Below are 22,220 nucleotides of genomic sequence, written 5' to 3'. Positions count from 1 at the left end.
TTTCCTTTAGAACACAACAGATTGGTTCATTTTAGAAGTATCAATTAGGGACACTGGCCTGATTTCTACGGAATGGCAGTGACTTCCCGCTGAGTTGCAACGATGCTTCAGATCTGAGCAGCAGAAGCCACAGTCCCTCTGACGCATCCTTTTTCTAGGGGTTTATAATTTCGTGGTGTTATTTCTGGCATTCTGCTGGTTAAACTTGATAGTAACTGTTCTTCACCTGTTTAGTCATTTATTTTTCAAAAATTAAACTTGCTGATCTTTAATTTTACACAAGATAAACAGAACACAACTTTTTCAATATGGCTCCAGCCCAGATAAATTCTGTGTAAGCCACACTTTGAGAATTTTACTGTTCTGATTAGACCATGCCGTAAACTAAATGGCGTCAGGCACATTACAGAGGGGAAAAAAAATGACCTCCTCTGCAAACTTAATTTTCCCTCTTTTGTTTGGAACACAGCATTGCATCATAGGTAAAATTCATTTTAGAATGCATCAAATTCTTAGGCATGCCACTCGCTGTCCATCTTACTGATTAGATTAATACACTCTGACGCACTCTCTGGTCACACCCCTACAAAATGACTTTCCTCCAATCCACAATGCTGCTGTTATTCTGATTAAAAAGAAAACATGAAGAATTAAAGTTTACTTTTGATGCTAATACACTAACAATCAATCAAGCTCACCCTCCTTCTTTGAACAGTTTTACTTGAATTTTATACCAATACAGTACAATGAAGCTGAGTTTATTTTATATTCTACTTTCTCCTTTAGTCAACTGTATTGTAAAAATATCTTTCTGATGTTCTGAATAGAAAATGCTCTATCTGGAGAGGTAGTTTATCCAAATTCAAACTAGACCATTGTTCAGTCTTACATAGTTTGGCACAGCCTCTGCATTATTAAATTACAGCATTTTTTGATAACATACTTAGCATTTATGCTGCAGAAATTCAGGCTGCCCTTTTTCAACAAAAATAAATGACTCTTCAAAGTCAGCCAACAAAAATAAAAAGAAAGAAGTCTATTAAAAGGAAAAGGAAAGAAGTAGTGATATTATTAAAGATAAAGAGAAAATGTGAGTCATTATCTAGTCATTCTGCTGTGAGGGCATTAATATCCAAATATCACCAAACTAGGAAACACAGCAAACATTAGGTTTCAACATTCTTAAGTTTCTTACCTCCTACTTTATTTTTAATAACAATTAGAAAAAACTTGACATTTTAAAAGTCTAAGTTAATAGAACTCAATTTTTCTATTCATGTCAATGCCTATCTCCACCTAAGGAGGAAAATACAGGGTTCTTCTACTATTTAAAAAAGTGAATCTTTTTCATGAGTTTGGAGAATGGCATATCTTCATTGTTTCCTAGCCAAGTAGGCTTTAGGTAAAAGCAGCCTAGAAGTCCAACCAGGAGATGGAATTCTGGGAATTTACCCAGCCTATTCTATCAAGATTCTCTAAATGAACCCTTCTCTCCAATTTGAGAGGCAGTACCTTCACTCGTTTTGGACAATACAATCTTAAAGTCATAGGCCCTTTTATTAAGATGTTCAATGCGCTTGATTAAATTCACATGTTTATTCTAAAAAAAAATCACAACTGTGAGGAATAAAACTAAAACAGTATCAAATAATAATATCCTGCATACTAGGCACTTTATGAAGAAGGAGTGTAATATAGATGTATTTACTGCCTTCACACTAAAGTTAAGGGAACAGGGCACACACGCTTTTCAACTTTGGTTCTACTGGCAATTGGAAGCAAAACCTTTACAACTACAATTGCTGAAAGAGTAAAGAAACAGACAATCACTGCAAAAGAATCAAACATCAATGTGGGATTTTAGCAAAGGAGAAATTCAAAGACCAGATAATTAAGAAAGGCTTAATTATCCAGTGAAGCTTGGATCGAATCTATGAATGAGGTAAACTGAGATCAGTAGAGGGATGCATAGGGTTTTCTAGGAAGAATGAAAAACATAGGTGAAGCCCCGGTGCTAGGGAGCCCCAAACGTACAGTGATACAAAGTGATCACCTTTATTTTCTGCTTATGCAACAGTTCAATGCAGATACTCTTGCCTGGTGCCTTCCCTCCACACGTGATTCAGGTAACTGGGGTCATTCTGTCTGGAATCCCCCTGTCCTCCAAGGCCTCAGACTTCTTATTCAGTCAACAGAAGAGACCAAAGAGTCTGGGAAGGTAAACCCACATCTCAAGTCCCCGGGACTGGAATAAACACCCACCGCTTCTGCTCACACTCCACTGGAAAATACTGGATAATGGCCATATCTGGATTTTAGCAGACACTGGAAAATGTTACTTCTCACTGGCAACTCAAGGCTTTGATGGAAGAACGTGTATTCTGATGAACTGCTCGCTCTCTCTCTGCCCCTCCAAGGCTGGCAAGAAGGTGCGGAAGGTGGTATGTTCCTCTTTTGCGGTCACCCAAATAGGACAGTTTCTTAAAGGTGCCACAATAAGCTGATGTACAGAGCAGGGGAAGATTTTAAGTCAGAGAATGAAATGATCAAAGGAACATTTAAAAGAGAAGAAGGGCAGCAGGACCCAGCAGGACTGCAGGTAAAATAAACACTCTCTAAAACAGGCAAAGGGGCTGGAAGGAGAAGGTGTAGAAAACCCTGGTAAGAATGTGAAATCTACTCGTAAGAAATGAAGTGGCTGTGTGATGAGAATGGGGAGTGGAGGGTGAAAAAGAGGCGAAGGGGAGAGGGACGTGGAAGAAAACCTTGAACATTCAAGCTGCCAGGAGGGCGCCCCTGAGGACAAGCACAAAGCCCTTTTAGAAAGATGAGTCCAGGGCATGTGTTCATATGCTCCACGGAAGGAGCATCTACACGGAGCTGTCTCGCTGGGGGTCACACAGGACCAGATGAAGGTAAGAAGTGGCAGAAGAGGCACTGGTGCCCCAGCTCTCATCCCTGGGCACTTCCTCCTGAACTACTGCAGTATCTACAAGAGGCAAATGAACTATTCCATGACTTGGCAAATCCATTCTCTCTGCCCGTCTACACAGTCGATACCAATCACCACAGCCAAATTGACCTGGCTGCAGCTCCCATCAATTCTTTGAAGACTGAGACAAATGGACCAGCCGGGCCACAGGCCAGCCATTCCGCATCCTCAGACATGCCCGACTCAGCTTCAAGACGTATGAGGCCAGCAGAAGAGGAATTCAAAGTCCCCACCTGTGCGTGGGTTCAGGCTCTAATATCACATGTAGTTTTTAGTTTCCACAGCTGCCTAAGCAATTTTGATGTGAAAATTAAGGATCCATTTGTTTCCATTTTTTAAGTCAAACCAGTAATATGTGAGCCTCTTCTACATGCAAGGCTCCGTCTTGGATAAAGTGACCTCTGATAAGATGAGAAAAGAAGCCTATCAACACCCGACCACTCTGCAACCCTATTCGAACCCCTTTCAGTCCGATTTGAGAGGAGAAAGTAATGGGCCAGGTGTTCTCTATGTCAGGTACGGCTCCAGTGTAGTTCTGCGTGTCGTTTGCTTCTCATATTAGTCCAGCAAAAGCATTATATCTCCATTTGAAAGGAACTTAATCATTTCCTCAAAGGGACATACCTAGGAAGTGACAGAAGTGGCAATTAAAGCTTCGGTCTGACCCATAGCTCAGGGTATTTGGGGCCTCAAAGCCTTTCCTGTGACCCCAACTAGGTCCATTAAAGCAGCCACATAAGGAGCGAATTCCCGCCGCCATGCAGCCAAAATGCTCAACTTATTTTAATCCTCTAATGCTGACTTAGAGAATCAACGCAAGAGTTAAGAACAACAAACATCTCCCTGGACATGTAATCATAATAAGGTGAAACTGAATGATTATTTTGAACCCTGAGGATAGTGAAGGACAAGGAAGTAAATTCCACCTACTCCCGGTTCATCACTTCTGTCTGCGAAGCAGCCTTGAATTTGCCAAATGCACTAAGATGCATCCTTGACAAAGCAGAAAAATACACAGCCATCTGCTTAAGAAAGCAAATCTGCTTGAGGTCCAGGTCAGCCTGTGGCGCATGAGGACAGGTCTCGGGGCCCCTCCAGGGTGAAGCCGGGCAGCACAGCAGGCCCCAGCAGGGTGGTGTCCCAGAGGCCTGGACAGGCCATTGCAGTATTTCCAGGACACTGCCTGCAGTAGGTGTGGCCCGTGTCCTCCAAATGCATATACTTGAGGCAAGGGAAAGTCCGGCCGGGCTGGCTAGCCCGTTTGGAACCTGACTGCCCACGCACCCCAGGCTAGGCCAAGGGGTTCCGGACCTAGAGTCAGTGTGGACAGAGACTACGGGGAAGCTGGAGAGGAAGGAGGTGAGAAGCAGAGCGGTGAAGGCTGCGTCGTTTTTATCGAGTGTCATAGCAAAACCAGAGAGGATTGTAAAAGCTAGCCATGGAGCAAAGACATATTTTACCTTGCAAGCTGGAATATCCACAGGCTGTGAAAGATCAAGGAAAATAAAAAGAATATTGTTATTGCCGGAGCGTCAGAGAGAAGCACCATTTCAGAATCACCCCTGAAACAAACCACAGAATGAGCTCAATCAGCTTCTCTACAAGCCCTTGCTTCCCCCTCCTCAGCACACACTCAGGGTTAAGTGGCAGATCATTTCTTTTCTAAAACTCACTAGAATGTGTGCCCCTCCTTTGTGTTACATTTCTTCAACACCGTAAAATAAGCTGCACGATGTATGGAGTGTTTTAATTGCCTATCGTCTTTGGAAAATCATACTAATAAGACATTTAGTGAAAAGAGTAGCTGTCCAGTAAGTGGCAATAATCTTTTACGAGAGCCACTGTGAAAACTCCCAACAAATATGTTGACCTTGAAAGTCCCGGCCTTACCGTGGGTACAAGAACAATGACACAAATATTCATTTAGATGAATGCGCACCGTGCTTGGCCTTATCATTCTGAGCTACCCGCGTTTCAATTTTCCTAGTTATGCTCAGAAACTATGGCTTGTGATGGACAGCAAGAGAAACGAGATACTGTTGCCATGGTAGCAAAAACATGTTTTTTTTCCTCCCTCAAAAATAGGATATCAGAGACCAGAGGGGGGAAAAAAATAATGCTAACTACCCTCACAGAGAAAATTAAATTCAAGTACAAGTTCTTGCAATTTTACCAAGTGCTGTTTATATCTTTTCATCTTAATGTGCAAGGATGCCTTACAACGGGCTTAGTGGTTAAAGCACTGGTTGCTTTTCTCAGCCTTCAGCAGGTTGCCCAACATGCAGAATAAATCACTTTAAAATCCATGAATGAATGAAAAAGTCCAGATTTATAATTGTGTAAAATGATATTTAAAGGAAGTTTTAAAAAACTGCCTTAGCTTAATTCAGCTATAAAAAAATGACATGCAAATATAACAGTAACAACCACAAAAACAATCACTGTTCTGCTATGGAATCCCTCTGCGTCATTCAGGTGGGACATTACCCCCGTCAGTGCTGACTGAACAACAAACTAACGAACCAACCTGGGCTGCTCACACCCCTAATGCATTTCATTTTGGTGCTACGATTTTTGCAGTTACTACATTGACTTCCTGCAAAATACAAGCCCTAAAATATTCCTGCATTCAAGGAGCTGTTGGCATTTTTTAAAAAGAGAACATGCCAGTAATGCTGCTGTCTTAATTCTGCGCAGGTCTTTCTCGCCAAATTCAGTGGTGGCCCTGATGTCACACACACGCAATCCGTTAGAACCACAGGCGCCTCCCCAGCTGCTGTTTTGCTCCTGTATTTCCCATCCTCGGCGTAGTTTCTCTTTTATGTACTAAGATGAATGTCCGTGTCAGATCTTCAGAAAAGCTGGTGACTTTTTACTGCATATTCAAAAACATGTTCTTACTTCATATCTCAACTGCTCCATGACAAACATTCTAATTCAGAAATGTTTGTTTTTCGCACAGAAGCCCTTGTGAAAATCAACCCAAGACGTGTTCTAATGTAATCATCACTTGTAAATGATCATATGGAACTGTACTTGTTTAAGAAATTGCTAATTGTATTGTTTCTTCCTCTGCTCATTTATCAATGTATTTATTGAGATTTATTTAGAAATAAATCTACTCCCAGACCTTATCCCAACCGAAGCCATTTTATTCTCTGAAACATTTCTCCCAAAGAAAAATCTTCTACCGAACAAAGAATGAAGAAACTGGTTACTATATTACAGGGACCAATTATATTACTCTTTCCTGGGAGAAATAAAAAGCAAGAGTCGTTATAGCTCTGTTTGGCTGTGGGGAAGACTTTCTGTCAGGACCATGTTTTTCTTCAACGCCAGCACAGTGCATCGCTGTCTTTCACTCTGTGATTTATACATGGAGTTTAAAAGTACAGAGAAACCAGACTGGTCTTTGCAGAATAGACTTCTTAGGTTTACTTCAAACCCCTACTCCCCTTTAGCACTACCCTCACACTCTGACAACAAAAAATAAAGCAATACTTTGGTTCTCTGGGGAATAGTCCCAGTGAAAGGAGATCTGTGACCCTGAGCTAAGTTGGACCTAAAGGCAACAAGGTGAAATCAAGGGTGGCGGCCCTGTGGCAGGCAGCTTTCTCAAGATGAGACTACTCAGGGCTTCCTAGGAGCAAGGATTGTGTCTTTAAGGATCACTCTGTTTTGTGAAAGTCATTTTCTGCTCCTCCGCATCTTTATGACGTATAAATTCACTGTTGGTAATTGCACTTTGAAGTATGATTTAAAGACTGTGTCGCAGCCAGGACCTAAGAGCAGCATAGCTACAAGCCATTCCCTCTTTGGCCTCATCTGTGACTGCTGTCACAGACATGCCAGAAATGATGCGAATGATCGGAAACAATGGGCTCCTATCTCCTTCTTCTACTAGCCTCTATCCACTCCTCACACTGATTGCTCTTAATGTCTCATAAAGAATACATTAGACTGAACTGGGTACCAGTTGCTAGTAAAATTATCTTAAATAGAAAGGATTACTTCTGCAAGAATTATAGGGGATGAAAATAAATGATCAAGCATAAAAAGTGCCCAGAAAATCAGTCACATAGAAAATAATCATGCAGTGTTTTCTGAAACCAAAGGAGCATGCATAACCACAAAGACAAATTTGCCAATTCTCACCATAATGAAACTGTACCTGCCCCTGTATTAAACCATGATAGTGGCAAATCAATTTAGTTTTGACAATAACCATTTTCCCTAGTACTCATAAGGAGTTAGAAACTCATGTTCTGGACAAAACAGATGAGATACAAGTGGGACAAAGGGCTTAGAAGATTCCAGAACCCAATTTGGTGCCTTTTCCCATAAAGCCTTCACATACTTCATTTCTAGCTTTCAGTGAAAATACGATGATAGGGTGCAAGCTAATCAGCTAACGGCCATCCAGAGAGCAGCCAGCCATTCAACAGGTGGCCATCTGCAAACAGCTTAGGGGACCGGCACTAACTGCGAGGCTGGCCTGGGACCCCATGATCCTCTCCTCTCCTCCACTGCTCGCCACATGAGGCACCTAATGCCCTGTTCTCTTTTACTTGTCTTTTCTTCTAGGCGATTCTCCTTTGCCTACCTTTTTGCCTGTCCTCGAGAAAAATACCATGTTTTGTTTCTTCTTTTTTTCTTCCTACATGCAGAAAAGCATTTTTAACTCAACTTCCTGAAAAAGTAGGGTTTTTTTTACCCCAAACCCATTTGCTCACCTCCTGTTTACCCCTCATATTTCTGAAATTGGCTCCTTTCTTGCCCCCAGCACTTCTCAAAAGCTGCTATCAGTGTGCCAATATCCAAAACCGGAGACCTCTTTTGTGGATGTCTTACCAGACCTTTGTGTAGAGTCTTACATTTCTTTTCTAGAAACTCTACGCTTTAATTTCTGCAATATTCCAAACTTTGTCCTCCTACTTCTCTGAATGTCTTCTCCATTTCATTTCCAGATATTTCTGAAAACTCTTTCTGCCAACTTCTTAAATATTGGTATTCTATGAATACCTCCCTTAACCCTCTTTTCTTCTTACTTTACACCATTTTCTGAAGTGATGTCATCTGTTCCCACATTACTGATGACTTTCAGGTCAGTCTACACATAGGCTGAGTTTCTAACATTTACACAAAAATTGCTGAGGCCAGAGTAATGGCCACATGAGTGTTGTGCAGATACTTTGAACTTAGTATATTCTCATTATTTTGCTCATTATTTTGCTCCGTAAATTTGCTTCTCTGACATACTGGATCTCGTTATCATCACCTCTCCAGCTCCCAAAGCTGGAACTCTAGGAGTGATCCTTCCCCCCTCAATGTGTACATCCAGTTAGTTCCCAGTTACTGAGTAGGGGTTTACAGTTTTACATGGAAATTTGACATCGCCGCAGCATCCACCATCTTATTTTTCTAGTAATTCATTTCCAGCAGATGTTTTAAACGGTGATGTTCCTAGATTACAAATTTCAACAGGAGAAAGAAAGAAACCTGAGCTTCTGTATAGATCATTGGAAAAGCACCAGTGTCAACCATTTAGGCCATCTGAACCTGATGTCCTTGAGCATACTGGGCAAACAACGGACACTCCCCCAAGAAAACAATTCACAAATACATTACAGCGTAAAATTAAGCATATGGCACAGATGGCTCATGGATTCCCTAAAACCCATGTTTAGCGCCCCCAGAGTTGTAGAGTTTCCAAATTTATAACTTTGATCCACGTTGACAAAGCCTGGAACTGCCTTGTCCATAGCCTCCTCGGTTTATTTACTGCGATAAAGGTTCCACATGGGCATTAAAATCCCGGAATGCACGGCATGAATTCAGCACACACAATACTGAGGCTCAGAACCGAAGGTTGGGCCTGCTGAGCAGGGGCTGCCAAAATCTAACGTGACTTTTAATAGTTTCTTCAGGTGGAATTAAACAGTTAACTAGTGAATAATAGAAGAGTTGTGCCCTAGCCTAACTATTCCTTACGTGGGTTACAAAGTTTTGAGACTCAGACCCACCATTTATAGGAGAAGAACTGGCTCGGATATACTGGGTCTATAATGCTAGGAAACTAGAGAATCAACCTCTGCGAGTCCCATGCTATGGCCATCGTCCATAGGTCTTTATGTACTTGATCTCACTCCAAATTAGAATTTCATGCAGCTCATAAAAACATAAAGAATTCAGTGTGGTTTAAAAAAATAAGTATGTTGTTTAAACCTGAGAGAATGGAAAATAAAGTGAGAAACAGCAAGCGCTCTATGAGGTCAGGGGCCACGGCCACTCTGTTCTCCACACACTGTAAACGGCACATGCGCAAGATAAAGGCAAGGGTGGCATCCGCACACAGAGGGCAGATGGGCGGGTGGAAGTCTGCGGCTTGTTGGTCTTTGCCACCAAAGCAAAGAGATCATTGTCGAATGGAGACTGACCTTGTCTGTAGGTGTGATTTCCAGGTACTCAGCGGAGTTGCTGCTTTTCTCCCGCAGTTCAGGCACCTCCTCCTGTGGTAGTTAAGCTCCCTAAAATCAAGGACAAGAAACATGACATCCAGGATAGACAGCTGCTTCTTAAAATTCCCTTCAGGGCAAGCTCAGTACACAATATCAAAGCGCACTTCAGTAAACCTGATTCCACAGGGACCGAAGAAACGCCCTCGAGGGCAGCTCCTTGATGGTCGGTCGGCTTAACACAGATGTAAAACTTGGACAGGGTGTGCAGGTGAAGACCCATCACCTATTTTTAGAAGGAAGATTCTTGGAACACAGCCACGCCCATTTGTTTACATAGTGTCTGTGTCCACCTTCAAGTGACAGAGACTATCTGACCCGCAAAGCCTAAAATATTTACCATCTGGCTGTCACAGAAAAGGTTTGCCAGTTCTTGCTCTAGTGAGATATATGGACTTTTATTTATTCCCTGTGCTCTCACACTGAGTTTGGGAAGCACAAAAGTTCAAAGTCATATTTTCAGGAAGTATCTGCCAAACAGCTATGCTGTCAGCTTAGGGCAGGTGTATGTGATTTGATGAAGCTGCAAAGGTACTGTTGATAACATCTACCTCAGCCCAGCCCCTGGATGCTTATCCCTTCACTTTCTGTATATGCCCTGAATAAACTTGTAGCTAAAAAGCATTAGATAGGTGATTAATGCTCCCAACTAAGTATCTAGTCTGGATTTCTCTCTTCTGCTCCAGAATTAAGCTCAAGTAACCAAGGGACCTGAAGGTGTCGAATCAAAGACTGTGCAGAGAAATGGAACCCAACAGATAGGAATGTAAACAGTTCTGACAAGAACAACGTGAAGTGATTGATTAGGTGCATCACCAGAGCTCTGTGGTCTACTCAACACAGGTTGAGCTTCACAAAGTCAAGGTGAATACAAACAAAGCCTTCAATTGTTTATGTTTTTGTAACCGTCTGCATTAGTTAGGGTAACACATAAACCCACACATCTCGCAGCTCAAGCCAAGAGAAATTTATTTCTCTCCCCCAATGCAATACAGATGTTCTTGGTCAGCAAGCAACGTTTCTCTCTGTAATGATGTAAGGACCGGGCTCCTCCTAAGAGCCCAGCAGTGCAGGCGTGAGAGGTTCCCTGGATCATGGGTAGAAATGGCCCACATCACCTGCACACATGGCCACACCTAACCACAAGGGACTCTAGGAAATGCAGTCTAACTCAGAACCAGACCGTAAATAGTTAGGTATGCCCTTCCATACCTATTGTCAAAATGTGACACCTAATTCAAATTTGCTCTGCTGATCTGAAAGATGCAAGCAATTTTCCAGGAATTAAATCAAGAAATATCTTTGAAAAGCATACAAAATGTCATTAGAATATGCAGGAAAGAAGCTTTGCACTACTACTCCAGACATTTCACCCAGAAATGGTGTCATGTGTATGTTGACCCCATCTTCCAATTGGACAACTCAGAGTATGCCCTTAGCTGCCCTCTTTCATATTTTACACCTGACATATTTAGCTGCAGAATTTATCTCTTTTAGCAAATTGCAGCAATACTGTTAGACATGCCACTAGTGAATCAAAGTGAAAAAGTACGACCCCCAACAATTAAGCCCTGAGGTCACTGCAACTATCTCTTTGTTGCTGTCCCAGACTTACAGACCCTGCCAGCTTAATAAGGATGCTCTTTGCTCTGGCTCTTGTGCTCTTTATAATTAATTGATGTTTAATGCCTCAACAAGGTCGTAAGCTGGCTACCACAGCCTTATCTTTTAATGTCAGGATATCTATTTACTTCAGCTGAACAAAATGCATAGACTCCTCTACTGGGCTACAGCCAGGCCTGCTATAGGCCCAAAAAGGCAGGAGGAAAAGGATATAAAAGTACATCAAAGTGGCATGAGCAGGATGGCTTTATATGGTGGGGGGTAGACTCTAACACAGGAACATGGCTTAAAGGTATAAAAACTAAGCATGTTGCGCTGGCCTTCTCTGACCTGGAAGGTCTCTCTTCTCATGAGGACTCCACTGACCACTGAATTACGGACTCACCTCTAAAGGAGGTAAGGACCATCTGGGCCCCAAGTCCACCCATTTACCTGGGTCCTTCTCACATATATACCTTTGGTCAATTTGCTATTTCAATAAAACCTGAGGTGAATATCATTTCAAGTAAGTCTGCTATATCATCCTTGTCAACCTTTTAACCCAGCCCAAACTCTTTGCATCTGGTCTAGCTCAGGTGCCTTATATATTCATTAGCCCTGACCTCTCACAAGCTATTGACCTATCCCCACCAATCTTCTAGGTGTTTCCCCCTGGGATGTCGCACAACTTGACAAGCTCCGCCCCATGTTCCTCCCTATCAGAACTTAGTTTAATGATGCTATCGTTTCTCTAGGTGCCTCATCTTAGAGCAGGAGTCCTGTTTCACTCCTCCCTGTCCCTGCTCCCCTTACGTTCCAGCAGCCACCAAGTCATACCGATCCTTTTCCCAACCAGCACGAGACTACAAAGAGTTGAAGTAACTCTGGTTAGTGTAAGTAGAACCCCATGATGTTGGGTAAGCCGTAGGATGCCCAGAAAGGCCAGAGAATGAGGCCGGAGAACTGGGAACCATGCCCCAACCTGTGCTATACCACCTATTCCAGCAGGATGCAACTGGCACCGTCTCAGGGAACAGTCACAACAGGTCACGTCACAGACGCCAAGAACGCCGCTTCTGCCTGCGGTCTCTGCGCAACGGTACAGATCACTCCATTACTGCTCCTCCCACCGCCACCACCTTTACCGGAATGGCTTCAATGCTGGCCTCACCTCTTCACATCACTAATGTGCAGCGGCATGTCTTGGGCATGTGGATCTGATCAGTGGAGCTCAGGTTCCGTGTCTGAGCCACAGGGAATGCTGGCCACATAAGAAAAAGGTTCAGATGCAAGATATTTGAGGCAGGTACTAATACTAAGCATCCACGTGAGCATCCTTTCGTCTTCTAAACCTCACTTTCTTAGAAACTCTTTTAACACAGTTCTGACTAAAGAAGAGAAGCAGTGCCCTCTCTTCTGCTTTCTTGTCCTCCTTACCTGCAATATGAGGCTGGTTCTGTGTCAGGCATTGTTCGCATTATGTCATTCACAGCCATCCCAATTCCGAATAACACAGAACCTGGTAACTGGAAGTGAGAGTTGCGAAATTAGCTCACTGAGAGCTGGGAAGCTGCTGGCCTTTACGGCGCGCTGGTGAGGTGCTAGGTCACACGAGTCACCTGCTGGATGCGGAATGCAGAGCGGGCAGCTGCCGAGACAGTGTTAGAAGACATGGAGGGACATTCGCCATCAAGTTGGCACCTGCTGACTCCTCGCTGTTTGCAGCCACGTCCTAGAAGTGAGGCATGAAGCACAGCAGAACTACCCGTCTGCAAACAGAGACGGAGGACGTACTGCTTTGCTGAGGGAGGGGCCTTCTGCCTAAAACTGCAATCCGGCTGCATTGAGGCCCACGGTGCTGAGCCCCGCGTGTTTGAAAAAGCCAAGTCCTCTCTGCCCTGATCCGTGATGGTCATAAAGGACGGCTGGACGGGGCCTGTCTTAACGGTAGATACGTCTGAGGCCCCAGAGCTTTCTCAGACACTGCAAAAGATACAGGAAGGACCTCACTTCCAGTATTTTGTTGAGATACCATTCAGCTCATCCCTCCATACTTCCAGGCCCCTTGTTGCGTGAGAAGTAAGCCCCTATTTGACTGGGGCTGTTCTTTTTTAGTTGATAATCCTACTGACACAGGTCCACTAAATGACAAATGTGCATAAACCATCTTACAAACTATCCCTCACATACGACATTCCATTCTCTCCCGGTGCTTTGTCCTGGAGTCCAGGACTGCAACAGGCTTGGCACTAACCTGCCAATTCTCCTGCCCTCTGCTTCAGCCCCAGAAACTACACTGGATTTGTAGCTGTAGCAGATCCTCAGACCAATGCATGACATGCAACAGTTAATCCAGACCTGTTTGCTGCAGATACTACACAAGTGTAAACATCACTGCCTGAAGAATCAGAAAATTATGTATCAGCCCCCATTTGGCAGGTTCAATGGCATGACTTTAAACAGTTCCACAAAATATTTCTAGACTTCAGGGTCTTTTTTAGTCCAGAAGACAAATCTATGTATTGTCTACTGATAGATTGATAGGAGGTATGTGTGAAAGTCCTTTCAAAATTATGAAATATTATAAAAGAATTATTGTTTTGGTAATCCTTATGTTTAAAAGTGCACAGAGATCTAAAGTTGTTTGACACATAAAATAACTAATTTAGAAGTCATGACCATCTATGTAATTCTACTAACAGGTTCAGTATTTGGAAAGAGTATTGAAAGATATTAGAAACATAATTCCCATTTAATTTTCACTGTCAGGAGGTGACCAGAAGATGTTCAGGAGGCAGAAATAACTATCTGCTACTTATTGTGTCATAGCATAGTATTTACTCTCTAATTACATGGTCAATGTTTACTTGGTGATTACATAGCTTTTCATATGGTTGCCTGAATCCAATAAAATAAAGGAAACACTGTTATCTTTCCCTGGGGATAGATTGGACAAAGATAAACTTTCTTGAAGGTCTTCTGCATTGGTTTATTTAACTCTGAAAATTGCTGATATTTTGAAAGCATAGGTAGCTTTTGTAGCATAAGCTTTCATTTGTGAATTTCAAATTTTAGAATAAAATTTTAAATTGGTAGGGAATTTAATAGCAAAGGGCTACACCTTTGAAATCCCCTCCTCTCTGCCTGCCCTCCCAGTATCTAGGGAAGTATTGCTCAAGACAAGTAAGATTGCTTCAGTTTTCAAACTTGTCACATAATGTGACTGAAGATAAAGACCAAAGCATTTGAGGCGGCCTCCAAATCCCAAATCCCAACATTCTGAAAAGACTACTAATATATATTCGTGGTTCTCTCAAACCTGTCTTACAGATTGTAGGGAAAGATCCTTGAAAATTGTCTGTGTTTCTATTTTTCAGTTTCGCACTGCAAAACGTCCCTTGTGAGTTCACGGGACATTTATGAAGGTGCGTTAGGAGGATCGTCTACTTTCAGAAGAGGAAAGGGCTGCCCAGTAGAAAAACAAGCTGCTTCCGGAAAGCACCTCGGGATCCAAAACGCTTCCCATCTGAAATGCGCCACCATTCCCAATGTATGGCAGATTATTGTTTTGCAGGTACAGTGAGATTTACTAGCCTTGTACTTAGGAAGCCATCTGCTCACCTTAAGACACTTCAAAACTTCTAGAACTGAGGCGACTGAATTCAGGTGAACAAAATCTGAGGTGAGTCTATTCCAGGGAGAGGAATCCAGACAAGAAGGAAAAAGAATGCTACAAAGCTTTTATGCACATGAAAACCCAGCTCCTAGGCTCAGTAGACTTGAAAGGAAGGAGAAAAAAAGGTTTAATTGCTTGAGTTTAATTTAGAATACTATTGGATATTGCCATACTTAATGGATCTACATATTTCATGATCACCCTAATTGCTTGTATTTATGAGATGGGCAGGGTAAAACAAATATTGGTTGATAAATACAGCATAATGGCATGTATGATGCTGTTTTTATTGTTGAAATAAGAGCAAATAACATAAAAACCACACTCATGGCCAGCAACAGCATTTCCTTCATATTAAAAAAAGGGCCAAATTGGCATTGTTTCAGAGTTATTTATGTTTCAGTGGTACTTATCGAAATGTGTGCTTTCAAAGACTGCAAAGTTGCTCCTAAACCAGCCCCTTATCATAATAAACACAGCAGAATAAAAGATACATGGAAGCATTGTACAACCTGAATCCCCCTAGTCCTTTGTTACTTATACTTCATATATTTCCAAAAATGAAATAAGGCCAAGAAAGAAAACGTGTGTGTCTCTGTGTGTGTGTGTGTGTGTGTGTGTGTGTGCGTGCGCCTGCCTAAAGGTGCACATGTTCGGTGTGCAGAGGAGAGAAGACATGTTGGAAGAGGATATGTCACTGTGCCTTTGAAGTGAGCATAAAGAAACAATTATATTTTTTGCAGAAAGGTAGAAAACCAGGCATGATGATTTTTAGAGCTTTTCTTCTATTAAAAGCTTTTACAACACATAAGTTCACTATCAAAGGAACCAATAAGATAATGTGTCAAGGACCTCGCATGGACTCGGGCACATGACACACTCAATCTGTCTTAGTTCATTCCCTCACTCATCCATCAAATGCTTATTTGGCACCTACTGTGGACCAAGTGCAGTCCTGCTAAGTGGGAATTTGAAATCTGAATAAATTTTTCCCATGGCATTTTTAGGGAAGAAAAAAAGAAAATGTTAGACCTCACATACAGATTCACAAAAGACCCCTCTGTGTACTGCCACCACCTTCTGCAATTCCCGGGTCTCTTGCGCTTTGGCTTCAGGGCAGGACTGGTCAATGGCGAGCATCGGCAGGAGACTGGAGGGCCTCCGTTCCCACCTGCGGGAAGTACTTCCTCACATGGTCCTTCCAGGCACGGGGTGATTACAGCTGCTTAGCATTGCTAGTCTTTGAGTTTCCCCCAAATCCTTTTTGGCTTCTCAGCTCTTCCAGCAGCTACACAACAATCTTTCCACATTACATTCCCTGTACTCAAAAAGTCTTGGACTTGTTTCTATTATCTAGGCTAGATTTCAACTGGCTTTCCCACACCGAAATGTAATCCACACGAAAACAGGAAATTTGATGCCAAGAGCACTGCCCAGCCTGTACTGAGTACTCAATAAATGTATTTTGAATGAAGGGAGTGTCGAAGTATTTCTCTATGGCGACAAGTCATTTGGAATATATATAGTTAAAAATGTCACAACTGAAAAACTTAAAATCTTACACAGCTTATTGGAAATGATAAGTTTTATAGAGGATCCGGAGTAACTAGGATAAAGTCATCAAGACCAAAATAAAAATTCAAATTCAAACTAAATCAGTAAAAACAGGCAAAGGGCTCAGATGACCTGGGTATAAAGAAATTACTTTCTGAAGGTCATTTCATTCCACTAATTTGGGTACCAGCTTCAAGTTATTTTTTTTTAAGTTTATTTTATCTATAAAATACATGCTTTCATTAAATGCACCATTACTTTTATGGCCCTTGTAATCAATCTCCTTGTTTTCCCTTCTAAACATGAGAAACAAATAAAACAGACACAAACTTTTATATTGATGAGCTTTAAAAAATACATGGGAGACGGCTTAAGGGAAAAGGAATTAAAGATAGTGTTACGATAAAATCTACATTCAGGGCAGAACCTAAGCAACTAAGGATTCTGAGAGTATTTTGCAGCTCAGAAAATACTCAATCCATAGTAAAATGGACTCAAAACAGGGCTTGTACAGAATAAGAGAAGATGAGTAATTAAGGCCTGCTTTAAGACACTAAACTCCTTTCAAAAAGAAAATTGTGATCATGGGGCTTTTCTTTCTCTTTAAGTAAAGCGATTTTTAAAACAGTAAAACAGAGATTGCATTTCGAAGGCTTGTTGGTTGCACCTGCCTCACAGGCTGGTTGTGTTTGACACACACACAGTTATTTTATTTCAGTTTTTTTTTTAATTTGTTGCCAACATTTAAAAATCTGGAATTTCACATAATTCATAATTAATTACATATTACTATTTCACATAATAACAATCTGGAATTTCTGCAAATTTTCATAAGCATCTGGAATTCTCATATGTCTCAAAATCCCTGCCACGCTAGGCTCCACCTGAGCAGTGGGTGCCCTTCCACCGGCACGTGCTCTCTGGGCAGCCTCACTACTTCCTCTCAAGCTTCATCGTCACCCACGTTCTCCAGTTTAAGTCTCCTGCTTGGCCCACTAAGGGTTTGTATCTTGTACACACGGCAGGGAAAACATACCACTTCACTTTCTACTAATCTGAAATGTCTTCTATTCGCAAATCAGGGCGATTCCCATTTTTACTTCAAGAGGGAATCCTTGGGGCAGAGACATACAGTTGGTGTTTGCAAGCTCAGGTTGAGGAGTGGGGTGAGTAAAGGAACTTTCCAGTTTTACCTCTTTCCCCAGCAATAAGGCCTCCTCTAGACGCCTGGGCACGTGTGTAGAGGGCCAGCGCTGCAGCTCATGCTTCAGACAGCAATGCAGACTCTTTCTCTCTGCCACCATGATGCATGCATGCCCAGATGCTCAGGTCATAGCCCTCTGTTTACAAGTAAAGAAGAAACCAGTCTCTGAGGGTGCAAATCCATTAGCTTCTAGAGAAGAACTGTTTCATCTGTGGTGTGGATTTCATCCAATTTTCAAAGCAAATATTCAAAATATTAAGTGCATCTAACTCTCTTTATCATATACCAACTGCCTCTAAAAAAGAAGACCATGTGATTTTTCTCATATTCAGAAATTTTTCTGCTGGGAAACATTCACCGATTCCAGTATTCATAAGGACAAATCCTTGACATTTGAAACAAACCTTCTTCCAAGCTGAAGACTAATTCTCATAAGAGCCCCATTTATTTTTGCATTAATTGGTAAGAAGTTGACTTTAAAAACTGACTTTCAAACTGCAAAGAAATAGAATTTTTTAATGGTTTAATGACAACAAAGCATATAACCACAATACTCATAAAGGTTTTTGTCTCTTGTAGTCCCATTTTCACCCCCCTTGATTCTATGGTTCATAATGACAAGCATTATAAAGAATCCCCGGCAGCTAAAGAGATACCTCCTGAATCCATATTTGGGTGTATGAAGGGAAAGAAGCTGCCAATTAAAAATTCAATAGCGCCCACTACTGTTGATTTATGGCCATGGAGGACATAACTTTTTCTCATTTTGGTTATCCAGTTTGGGTAACAACCCAGTTGCTATGTGAAATAACTTGATTTTCCCCATCGATGTGCAGTCCTTCTAACACTATCATTTGGCATCCTGACGACGGGATAAATTTGCTCGACTTTTACTATGAAGCATTTAAATTGTTCTTTTGCATGAAGGTTTAAATTTGCTTTGGAGCAGCCATTAGAGAATTATTTTAAGCACTGTTTTGTTTTCCATGATACTGGCTCACTGTCTGCATTAGATTTTTCTCCCTCTCAAGGTTATTACTACTAATTGTCCTTCCCCTCCCACTTTACTAGAGCGCATAAGACCCAGCATCCAACCGGAAGAGATGGAGGCTAGGGAAAGAAGAGAGTATAGAACAGAACATGCCCACCTACTTTCCCTGCAAACTTGAGCTATAGCATCCCCCGCACTCTGAAACCACTGCCCTCCAGGACCTGGGCTGTCCCGTCTTCTAGGTTTTGATTGAACAGGCAGGGTCAAGAATCAATTGGACTTTTTATAAAATTATAGTTCCAACAACATGCAAAGCCTAGAAATCCATATGCTCTGCACCAGAGGAAGCCTCACAACCTGTTTGTGATTCACCAAGAGGAACTCGGGCCGCAGTATTAGACCATAGGCAGTAGACGCATGGTCCACCTTCAGAAAGATCTAGAAAGCCACAGGGCCAGATGCCCAGTAGATATATAGGTACAACAGAGAACCGTCTCTGGAATGCTGTCTGACAGAAAGTCCTCACCAGGAGTCACTTCTTTTGGTTAAACACATGCATTATCTCCAAGAAACCACTACAAAAAAAAATCCCTGTATTACTGCAAGGGTGTGAAGAACGGCCTCCTGTGAACAGCCTGTGAGTGACTGCATGTGGAAGAGCTGTGCTGCCCAATGCCATGGCCACTGGGCACATAGGGCTGCTCCATACTGGAATGTGGCTGGTCCAACTTGAGATGTGCTATAAGTACAAAACACACCAGATTTTGAAGACTTAGTATGAAAAAAAACCATGAAAAGATATCTCACTAGTAAGATTTATATTGATTACATACGGAAGTGGTATTTTTGGATATATTGAGTTTAATAAAATACATTGTTAAAATTTATTTCATTGGAAAGATATTGCACACTCATGGATAAGGAGAATCAATATTGTTAAAATGGCCATATTGCCCAAAGCAATCTACAGAGTCAATGTAACTCTTATCAAAATGCCAATAGCATGTTTCATGTAACTAGAACAAATAATCCTAAAATATATATATGGAACCAAAAAAGACCTGAATAGCCAAAGCAATCTTGAGAAAGAAGAACAAAGGTGGACGTCTCATGCTTCTTGGTTTCAAACTACACTACAAAGCTACTGCATAGTTTCTGAGATAAACAAAAAACTAAAAATAGAAATACCATATGACCCAGTAATTTCACTTCTGGGAATTTACCTGAAGAAAAAAGAAACACTAATTCAAAAATTCAAAAAGATATATGTACTCTTATGTTTATTGCAGCATTATTTACAATAGCTAAGATATGGAAGCAACCTAAGTGCCCATCAATAGAGGAATAGATGAAGCTGTGCTACATAAATACAAAGAAATATTATTTATCCATAACTGAGGCAAAATGGGTGGAAACCAGAAGGTATTGTGCTAAGTAGAACAAGTCAGAGAGAAACAAATACCAGATGATTTCGCTGATACATGAAACCTAAAAAACAAAACAAATCAACCATCAAATAAAACAGAAATGACGCATAAACACAGAGAACAGACCAGTGGTTACCAGAGGGAGAGGGGTGGGCAGGTGAGTGAAACAGGTGAAAGGGATGAAGAGGTACAAACTTACAGTTTTAAAATAAGTTAGTCACATGGATGAAAATACAGTGCAGAGGATATAGTCAATAATATGGTCATATCTTTGTGTGTTCACAGATGGTACTGTACTAATGCTGGTGAGCATTTAGTAATGTAAATAATTGCTAAATCACTATGCTATATACCTGAAACCAATATAATATTGTGTATCAACATATTTCTATAACAGTATAAAATAAAAAATTAAATTCATCCCACTATTTCTCTTCTCTCAATGTGGCTTTTTAAATATAAAAATTCTTTCAGTACATAATGCAGTAGGCATTATATTTATATCAGACCATGCTACAATAGAATTGAGAGAACTGTTGCCTTCCTGTGTTGATTAATTTTATGTGTCAACTTAGCTGGGTTAAGGGAGGCCCCCAGAGCGGGTTAAGCATGATTTCTAGATGTGTACGTGAGGGTGTTTCTGGAAGAGATGAGTGTTTGCCTCAGGAGACAGGGAAGGAGAACCACCCTCACCAGCGTGGGTGGGCATCACACAACACATTGGGGGCCCAAATGCAGCAAAAAAGGTGAAGGAAGGGTACATTTTCCCATCTTGATCTGGGATGTCTGTTCACCCCCTGAGACCTCAGAGCACCTGGTCCTCAGGCCGTCAGCCTTGAACTGAATCATACCAACCACTGGATTTCCTGGCCCTCCAGCTTAGAGACGGCAGACTGTGGGCTTCTCAGCCTCCCCGACAGCATAAGCCAGTTCTTACAATACATTTCCTGTCTATCAATGCTTTTATTCTGTTTCTGTGCAGAACCTTGCCAAAATACACTTACAGTATCTAGACTTTGATCCCAAGAGAAGATAATATAGAAGAGAGGATGGGTGGGGACGCGAGCTTGAGGTGGCATCTTGGGAGCAAAAAACGTGAGATCCAGGGGCCAGGGGCAGCCTGGACGTGTCCACTCAGTGGCAGCGGTCCTCGTGCAAGGAGGGCCAGGGGGAGGGGGAGGAGGATAGAAGGAACTAAACAGACATTCCGCTGGTTTTATCATTTTGCCTACAACTTGGCCTTAGGAAATGAGAGAAGGTATGAACTTGACAGCCCATGTAGTGCAATTAGAATCTCTCTGGTCACTGAAAGCTCTACTCAAATGGGCTTATCAAATAAGAATCTATTTTTTTCCCATTGCTGCCTTCTGTTTATGTGATTTGCATATGACTTGAGTTGTGACATACTAATTTCAGGCAGGATAAATGGTGAAAACTAGTCTAAAATCTCAGGAGCTTAAAATAGCACAGGTGTATTTCTTCCCCGAGCGCACCTATCAGTAGTACATGAGGCTCTGCTCCACTGGCATCTTTATTCCTTGCACCTGGGGCTTTGCCAATCAAGCATCATGGCAGAGGGAACAGGGGACTGAAGAACCACAGGCCAGCTCTCAACTCCTCTGCTCAGAAGTGATGCACGGCACCTCTGCTGACTGGCATTGGCCGAACCAAGTCGTATGTCCCTCCCTGAGGTCCACAGGGCAGCAAGATAGCATTTTCATCTACAAAGAGTTCTGAAGGGTAGAAATGGGACTACCTGACAAAGAGTAATGCCATTGTCCTTGAGCAGTGGGGTCCTATGGAAAGACTGGTGTCCCAAAGAGCTTGAATATGGCTCTCAGTAGGACATTTTGTCACCTCCCTAACACAGCGCATTCCCCAGCGCGTATATTCTCCATCTTCAGACGACCGAATGAGCCCAGAAGCAGAGCTCGGACAGTGGTGAATTCTTGAATTCCAATGCAGAGTTCAGGTGGAGGTGGCCATTTTTATCCATATGCAACACATAGAAAAGCTGGCGGGTGCAGGTAAAGCAGATTTAGGAAGAGATGCAAATGTAAGACCATTAGAGAGACAGTGAGAAAAGAGGTGTGGCCACCTCAGTCCCAGAGGGTATCCACTTACCAACTGTATCCCCAGATACTTTAACACCTCTCTGTGCTTCATTACTGAGAAATAACCCCCTCCATGTGCTTTCTACAGCCCACTTCACTGGAGCTATTTTCCCTTTGGTTAGATTGCAGCAATCCAGCATCAGGA

At 42.0% G+C, this 22,220-nt stretch overlaps 1 long non-coding RNA gene across 1 annotated transcript in view; it reads right to left on the bottom strand.

Annotated features, from left to right (window-relative positions):
* Positions 1–22,220, bottom strand: part of LOC140845796 (uncharacterized) — a 537,563-nt gene that overhangs the window by 372,371 nt on the left and 142,972 nt on the right. The window contains exon 3 of the long non-coding RNA XR_012124706.1: positions 9,430–9,519. This is a non-coding gene — a long non-coding RNA (uncharacterized lncRNA). The remainder of the gene's footprint in view (positions 1–9,429; positions 9,520–22,220) is intronic.

Source organism: Manis javanica, chromosome 13 (assembly GCF_040802235.1).
Source record: "Manis javanica isolate MJ-LG chromosome 13, MJ_LKY, whole genome shotgun sequence".
NCBI classification, from domain to species: Eukaryota; Metazoa; Chordata; class Mammalia; order Pholidota; family Manidae; genus Manis; species Manis javanica.
The sequence above is the reverse complement of the archived record's forward strand: the minus strand, read 5'-3'. Positions and strand labels throughout refer to the sequence as shown.